Below are 8,098 nucleotides of genomic sequence, written 5' to 3' on the forward strand. Positions count from 1 at the left end.
GAAAACCCGCATAAACGAGAACTTGACCATGGAGATATCAGAGCATTTTTTGCTCGAAGGCAACAAGGTAATTACAGTTAAGTTAGACATGTCAGAAGAAAGAATTTTATATTGGTGTAGTATTCAGCTTATTGCCAGAATAATTCGAATTGCCTTTTGGGCACAGTAAAAGCAGGTAAAACATATTAATTTGGATATAATGTTTAGATTAAAATAACAACGTAAAAGTTGTACCATTGGGTCCTTTCGTTTTCGTTTTTCAGCGCCGTGACCTCTTGCCCCCGCTAATACCAGTAAATTAAATATAACTTTACATGCAACAGATAATAAGACAACCTTGCGTTCTGTAGATGATGACACCGGCAGCAATAACAATGACCCTGCAGTTCCAGTTTGTCATGCAACTGAGGAGTGTACTGCTCCACCAGCTGTCACCTTACCTTGTGTACCGTTAATGCCGACTTTCGTTTCAAACTTGACCTCAGTTAATTCTCACGCAACAGAGCCTGATCCACAGCGTCCTATCCCTTTAATGACTACACCACCCACTATTCCTCTACAGAATCCCCTCCAATCAATTGTACCCAGGATGTTAAGCACATTGTTGGAAAGATTTTTCCTAAAGTTGATATTTCTAAGGTGCATCATCATGATTTGTGTCATGAAAAGACTCACTGCAACTAGTCCAAAAACAACAACAGTGCTTTAAATGTAAATGCGGGTCTGTGGTGGCTAATTTACATTGAAGATAAGGGAATGTTCTGTCTTCTGTGTATGAAGCACACGCAGGGGGAAGTTCGACTGGCCCAGTTCTGTGAAAAGCCATCAGTCCGTATGTGGCTAGGCACTCCAGGAGATCATCTGTCCAGCAGCAACCACAAATCATGCGTCCAAGCAGAGCACACTCAGCGTGTTTCGCATTTCCATAAGTTAGCTGTTCAGAAGGATGCAGCCCAAGATGCCATCTTGCAGAATGCATTTCTGTCGGCATACTGGCTCGCAAAAGAAGAGGTGGCAAACAAGAAGTTCCTCTCACTGTTGGTGCTCCTGGAGCGTGCCGGAAACAGCACAATGAAGTTCTTTATGCACAGGTCCCAGCAGTCTATCATTGAGATCTTTGAAGCTATAGGAGATGAGCTATGTGATCGCACCATCAGTGCCATCACCAAGAGCTCAGTGGTTGGTCTTCTTTGTGATGATGCCATGGATGTAAGTGTGGTAGAGCAGTTTATTGGCTTTGTCCAATTCTACCATTCTGACCTGCAGAATGTGGAGGTAAGGCTTCTTTTCGCCGAGGATGCCCTCCAAAGCAGTGATTCTGCCAACAGCCAAGCACTATATGACAGTCATTAAACAGTTTCAGAGCATTGGGCTGACAAAACTGACTGGACTATGCACTGACGGGGCAAGTGTGATGGTGGGTAAAAGGGAGGGGCTAGCAGCAAAGCTTAAGCGAGACTGCCGACATATGATTAGTAAGAACTGTGTTTGTCAAAAGCTGGCACTTGCTTGTGTTGATGCCAATCAGGGATTAAAGTATGTTGATCACATGGCCACCATCATTCGCCAACTGTGGCAAAGCATGGAAAACTCCTCCAAGCATACCAAGGCGTATATGAAGACACAGATGTGGCTACATGACTTGGGCCTGAACAGAAAAACGAAAACAAAAAGTATTCAAAAAGCTCAAGAAAGCTTGCAAGACAAGGTGGCTTTCATTGAACAACTCTGTCTCTGCTCTGTATGAAGATCTTCCAGCTGTATTGTTGACCCTGAGATCAAGCCTATTTCAAAACCTTGCTTTTCTCTGGGGACAGACCTAGACCTTGGCCCGGTTCGCACAAATGAAATCCTTAGGTTTCCCAATGATGATGGGTTAATCTTTAACAACGCTTCATGGAGACAGATCGAATCTTTTTGGAATAAGAAGATGTGCGAATGTCAAAATCTGTACCGTAGCAGCGATTGAGAGATACATGGCTAACTCGCATGCCATGCAGGTTGACCTAACTGATAGTTTTCTTTTTCGGCCGACAACCGCTCAGGGTGCAATCTCTCCTTTATCTATTTCCTTGGAAGCGATGAATAGCACATTGAAAACGTACCTCAAAGAGGCTGGCATCGATGAAAGTGAGACGACACATAGCTTTAGGTCTGGCTGTGCCATAACACTGGCTCTTTCGGGGTCGGCATTGGCGGATGTTATGAGCAATGTGGGTTGGGAGAGATCATGCACAACTACCTATTACATGCAGCTTGAGAAGGTCCTTCGCCACAATAATACCAGTGTTCTCCTGACAGAGGACGTTGATGACCACAATACTACTTCTGACCTCACTCAGTTGTATCAAAACCTGAACTCAGTGAAGAACTATGTGGAAGCGTTTCCTACAGAGGAAACCCTGAAACGTAAGGCTTCCTCGGAGACGTCTTCCTAGAACAACTATGTGTGTCACTTTAGCTTTCTGATTAATGTCAGGTTTGGGAATAAGTTGTGAGATATGGGAATATGGGTTGTCTGTGTGGGGAGGGGTCATTCTTTTTGTGACTATGATCCCAGTGCCTCACGAGGTGATCCACCTCATTGTTCATACACAGAACAATGGGTCCAATTTTCCCCTATTCTTAATCAGCCATCCGTAGAACAATGGCCAGTTTGGATAAACTATCCAGTGGATATGGCAAAACCAATTGTTCTATCCAGTGGGTACTGATTTATGCAGCAGATAGCGCTGTCTATCGTTTGAACAGCTGGGGCCAGATGTTCATTCTGACATCTCGAGTAACTTCAGAGCTTCGCTTAGTTCATTGATTAGGGGATCACTGTCCGTGGACACAAATACTACTGAAGAAGTTTAAGAAACATTGAGGGTTAGGGGCAAGAGAAACGCAAAGAGCTAGAGCATTGTTGGTTTAAAGGGGAAGAATTGTCGCACTGCTCGGGTAGTTCGTATTTTAGTATATTTCGTTATTCAGATTTAGCATGGCGTTTACGAAAAACGACCAACGTCAAGCAACTTTGTGTCATGAAAGCTCGAAAATTCTCTTATTCTAACTCTGCTCTCTGTCTTGAGAAGTTGCTCGATACCTGTAGACAACAGGCAAGAAGCGATCAACAATCAAACAATTTTTTTGTTTTCATTGAGAAAACACATGTTTCAACCTGTCGTTTTCTGTTTTCCGTAAACGCAGTGTTAAATCTCCCTTTTGGTCTCCACAAACAGCTACTTGACATCAAATTTAATTGACGACAATGTAAGCTTCAAGCAGTAAATCTTTCATTTACTTGAAAACCGTTCGTACCTATCCAGTGAAGATATTCCACCTTTATATCCTCTTGGATTAGGACTATATTGCAGCCAATCGTTGACGAATCTTTCATGAGTTCTTTCCTAACAAGTATACAAACAACAGACACCTTTTCATGTAATTTCACGAGTCATTTCTTTAGGGCAAACTTAAGGGCATTAGATACCTTTGCCTCTATTTCCCCCACTTTCTTGAGTCCAGTCTTCATCCCTCCCCAAGAGGGGAGTTATTTACCAATTTCGAGGGCCATTCATCAAGACCATTTAATTTACAGCATAGACTGAGGGAAAAACGATAAAACCACGGCAAAATTTAGAAATATAATGTACCGTTTAAAGTCTTAAACATTGGCTTACAGCTTGGCTATAATTTTTCAATTAACCAAGCCACGTAAAGCGAACCTAAAACCCTTGTCATCTAATTGGTTGATTAAAACAAGGGACGCCACTCGTAAAACGAGGGCTTTAATCAACTGAGGAACAGAATTGCTTCCCTAGCTAGCAAACCCTAGCTTTTAGTGATATACAGGTATTCTCTTACAGTCACATTTTAGAGAGATAATCATGGCTCTCAGATAAAAAGGTTTTTCAGCCTAGAGCTCTACTTCTTTTGCCTTAAAAAACAAAAAAGACTTATCTACAGTAAGGAAGATGACAGTATTACATCAGACCTGTCGCAAACCGGTTGAAACCGGTCTTACAAACTGACACAGTGTGTTTATCACTAGCTTGTGTTATCAGAAGTTTGTTTAAAGCACCTAAACGTTATTTAAGTGTTGGAGCGGATCTTGTTTGAAGTTCGTCCTTTCTTGGCTGCATTTCGCGGATTCTTCTTCCAAGCCAACCTGGCATGTTTCAATGAAATACATCAAAATGTGAATGATTTCGTTTTCGGAGATAAAGTGGAATAAGTACATCAGTAAAACTCTTATATGACCTTGAATTGACAAAGTTTTATATGGCTTCTAATTTTAGCGTGATTCCTATTCGCTGGCTATTGACAGTTGACTCTGAAATGGCTTTTTTCCTTTTCCATTTGCTCGCTGAGGGTGTCCTTGTTTTCTTTTAAAACTCATGCGGTTCAAGAAAAATTCATTGCCAACCCCTGGTGAATTCCAAAGTAAATTTCACTGCCAAAGGAAGGGATGTGCTTCAAGTCTTCACGTCCTTTGTGAAAGTTGTGGCGATAAGCATGAGTTTTGCACCTCCAAAAAGCAAACCTTGAGCTACGAGGTAAACAGACGTCTGGTGTACTCCATGAGGTTCATAGGAAAGGGTCACAGTGGAGCAAAAACGTTCTGCACATTAATGAATATGCCACCACCTCCAACAGCAAGGGCTTATCAGAAGAATGCAAGAACAGTTGCTAAACATGTCAAACCAATTCCCAAGGACAGTATGTCTAATGCAGCAAAACAAATCAGGGATGCCCAGCATGCTGGTGAAAATGATGTCGTCAACTGTGATGTTTCTTGCAATGGTACCTGGCAAAAAAGGGGGTACTCTTCCCAGAATGGTTGTGTAATTGTTATGTTGATTGATTCTGGTTGAGTCCTAGATGCAGAACCTCTCTCAAAAGTTTGCAAACAATGTCAGAGGCATTCCCATTTGGATAAAGACAGTGAGGAGTACCGTCATTGGAGGGCATACCACATCAATTGCAAATCTAATTACAAGGGGTCTCCACCCGCCATGGAAGCAGAGGGTACTGATCGTATTTTTAGACGGTCTGTCATTACCCACAAGCTTCGATATGCAGAACTTTACTCAGATGGTGACAGCAAAAGTTTCAATAAAGTCAAAGATGTCTATTCAGCAGACAGTGTCCAGGTTGTCAAGCAAGAATGCATAGGACATGTACAGAAACGTGTTGGAACAGCGCTGCGGAAACTTAAGAAAGAAAATCCTGGTCTACGTGGGCAAGGCAAACTCACTGATGCAATGATTGACAAACTTCAGACTTATTATGGCATTGCCATTCGCTCTAACATTGGGGACTTGAGTGGAATGAAAAAGGCAGTACATACAAGTTTTTTTCCACTGCGCCGAGACGTGACCTTCACAACCACTGTACGGCTAGACACTCAAGCTGGTGTGGGTTTCAGCAGGACAGGAACACCTTCAAGCATGGCCCTGGACTACCTGATGCTGTTATTGCCAGGGTGAAACCTGTCTATCAAAGGTTGAGTGAGGATACCCTCCTAAATAAATGCCTTCGTGGGAAAACTCAAAACCAAAATGAAGCAGTGAATGGAATGGTATGGGAGCAGATACCTAAGGAAGTGTTTGTTGGAATGGACTTGTTGGAATTTGGGCTGTTTGATGCCATCAACCACTTTAACATTGGAGCTAGAGCTTTTTGCTTTTACTTGAAACTTTAAAAATAGCACCTGGAAAATACACTGGAGAAGGAAGTAGGGGCCTTGACTTAGATCGCATTCATGGTGCTAAGTATAAGGAAAGCAATGAATGGAAAAAAAGGGAGAAAGGTCTCAAGGGGACTAAGAAAGAAAAAGAAAGACAGGAACCAGCAAGCAGAGGGAGTTACTTATGCTACTGGTGCATTTTAACACACTTCTCCTTCTCAGGAGTTGAACAGATACTCAGATCCCTTTTATATTTTTTAAGTGCTTTTTCACAAAGTGCATTTCGACAAAAATGCAAGAAGCTCAACACGCCTTGTTCAAAAAGTATTTAAGATAATTTCCCGAAATTTTCTGCGCAAAATGTTGAATTATGCTGCTGTGCAATAAACCTAAAATAAAATCAAAAGGCAAGTTTGATCATTCTAGGCAGGCACTTTTTGCTGAAAATTATCCCTATATTTATTTTTGTAAAAGTTTGTTTTGACTTGGCAAGGTCAAAATCACCTTAGTTGGCTTCTGTTAGGTTCATTACACAGATCTATCTATTGGGAATGTACCCTGAAAATTTTAAAGCCATACTGTTTTTCATGACAGAGTTATTGCTGTTGGCGTGATAGCGATGATATTCAGGGTTTTAGGACGTGGTCATGTTGCTATGGTAACAAGGAATGTCAGTGACACTGCCAAACAATTACTTTCAAGGAGTGTTATCACATAAGGCACATATAAAAATGTTGGAAGTAGTGTAAGAAAAAGTCCATTTGTAAGGTATCATACCGAGTTTGCCGCTCCCTTTTATGGTGGAAATGCGGCATATCATTCAACAAGGCCTACTCTGGTTCCTGTAGTGCTGTTCACTTTTCGTGCTGCAAACAACTCTTGGAATTTGTCACATGGACAACAGCAAGTGCACGAAATGCCTGGCAATCGAACATCTTCTCAGTCAATTCATGATAAAAAAGGAACGGTACACCTCAAATAGAGGTCCTTAAAAGCCCTTGTGTACAGATGAGTTCATAAGCTGTCCAAGGTAATTGCATGTAAAAACAGTTTATTGTATCATGATAACGGTTTAGATATTCATGAAATGTCTTCACAGTAATGAGCTCGCCTGGTTTTGAAATGTGAAGTACTGCATGCCAGAAATGTAGTGTATTTGGTTGGGAAGGGTGTTGGCCAACAAATAGGTGTGGCTGAATGCGGACTTAAAGGGGAAATGTCACGCTATTTTAGGGTGTTTAGAGGAAATCTCAAGTCAATCACGGGTTTAAAACTCGAAAATGAAAATGTGGAATTCCTTTTATTACAAAACAAACAACGATTCTGAACAAGTTGATTTGCCATAAACCTGAAAAATGTCAGGCTGCCTTTTTTAAGATTATCCAAATGCAATCCATGCTTCTCTTTCCTATTGCTGTATTTCTTTTATGTTACTTAAGGACGTTCGCGCCAAAATCTTCCTACGGTGAGATTTTCTTCATTTCTCGCCTAGAGTTAGGTCATAAAGTACTTACTCCAAAAATGAAAAAAAAAAAATGGGGCTCACCGACTTTGTTTTGGAGAAAATGGCAGTGGAAAAATGCCTTAATTTCGAGAAATCGGTCATAATAGCGAGATGTAGGCTCATCTGCTCATCCATCGAAAATCATAAAAATAAACTGTTGGAGTGAAAGTTTCCATGCATAGGTTTTTAGGAGTGAGATTTTTAGATAATTGTATGCCGCTAGGGATGTGGTAAACAGTAGAGTTCATCCTCGACTAGTGTTTTCGTAAGCTCTATCAGTTGCAACCACTACCAGAATTCAATGGCACGAGGAAAGAATATGTTAAAAAAAGATACTTTACTTACTATCTACAAAATATGATGAAATTAAAAAATTCTCACCGTAAGAAGTTAAGTGAGTGATTCATGATTTAAAAATAGGGGTCACCGATGATCTGAACGAGTAAAATCGATGTGATTTTGCAAAGCTCATGGAAAAGTTCGATTGTCACGCTTTTACGTGACCTGTCGGGCAAGGACTGGAACCCAAGAGAGGTCATCTTCATTTGGTTGGTGTTTTGTATAATATCTCCCCATTGCCGTCATACTCATCCTCTGGAGTGTGTTTTTTGTGAAATTCAATCGCTGATAGTTTCCACGCAGGTCCGCACTATTCAAGCGGACGAGGACGAAAATACTCCTCAATTTTCACGAAAGTAAAGGAAAAGAACCTTAAAAACATGCATTCACTTTGAACTTAAGTTCGTAGGGTAATAAAAACATTAAAAAGAAATAGCCCCATTAAATTTACGCAACGGTTCGTCCACGACTTTTCCAAACTTTCAGCCACTAGTCTACTCAATCAGCTACCTTTTCCAGAGCTTTTCCATCCTCCAGCTCACTTCTCTTTGAAGTTTCATGATGATTCGGAAATAAATGTG

At 41.1% G+C, this 8,098-nt stretch overlaps 1 pseudogene; it reads left to right on the top strand.

The window, feature by feature from the left end:
* The first annotated feature begins 4,382 nt into the window (after positions 1-4,382).
* LOC137991230 (uncharacterized) lies at positions 4,383-5,878 on the top strand (annotated as a pseudogene).
* The last annotated feature ends 2,220 nt before the right edge of the window (positions 5,879-8,098 follow it).

The sequence above is a fragment of the Montipora foliosa genome, chromosome 2 (assembly GCF_036669935.1).
Source record: "Montipora foliosa isolate CH-2021 chromosome 2, ASM3666993v2, whole genome shotgun sequence".
Taxonomy (NCBI): Eukaryota; Metazoa; Cnidaria; class Anthozoa; order Scleractinia; family Acroporidae; genus Montipora; species Montipora foliosa.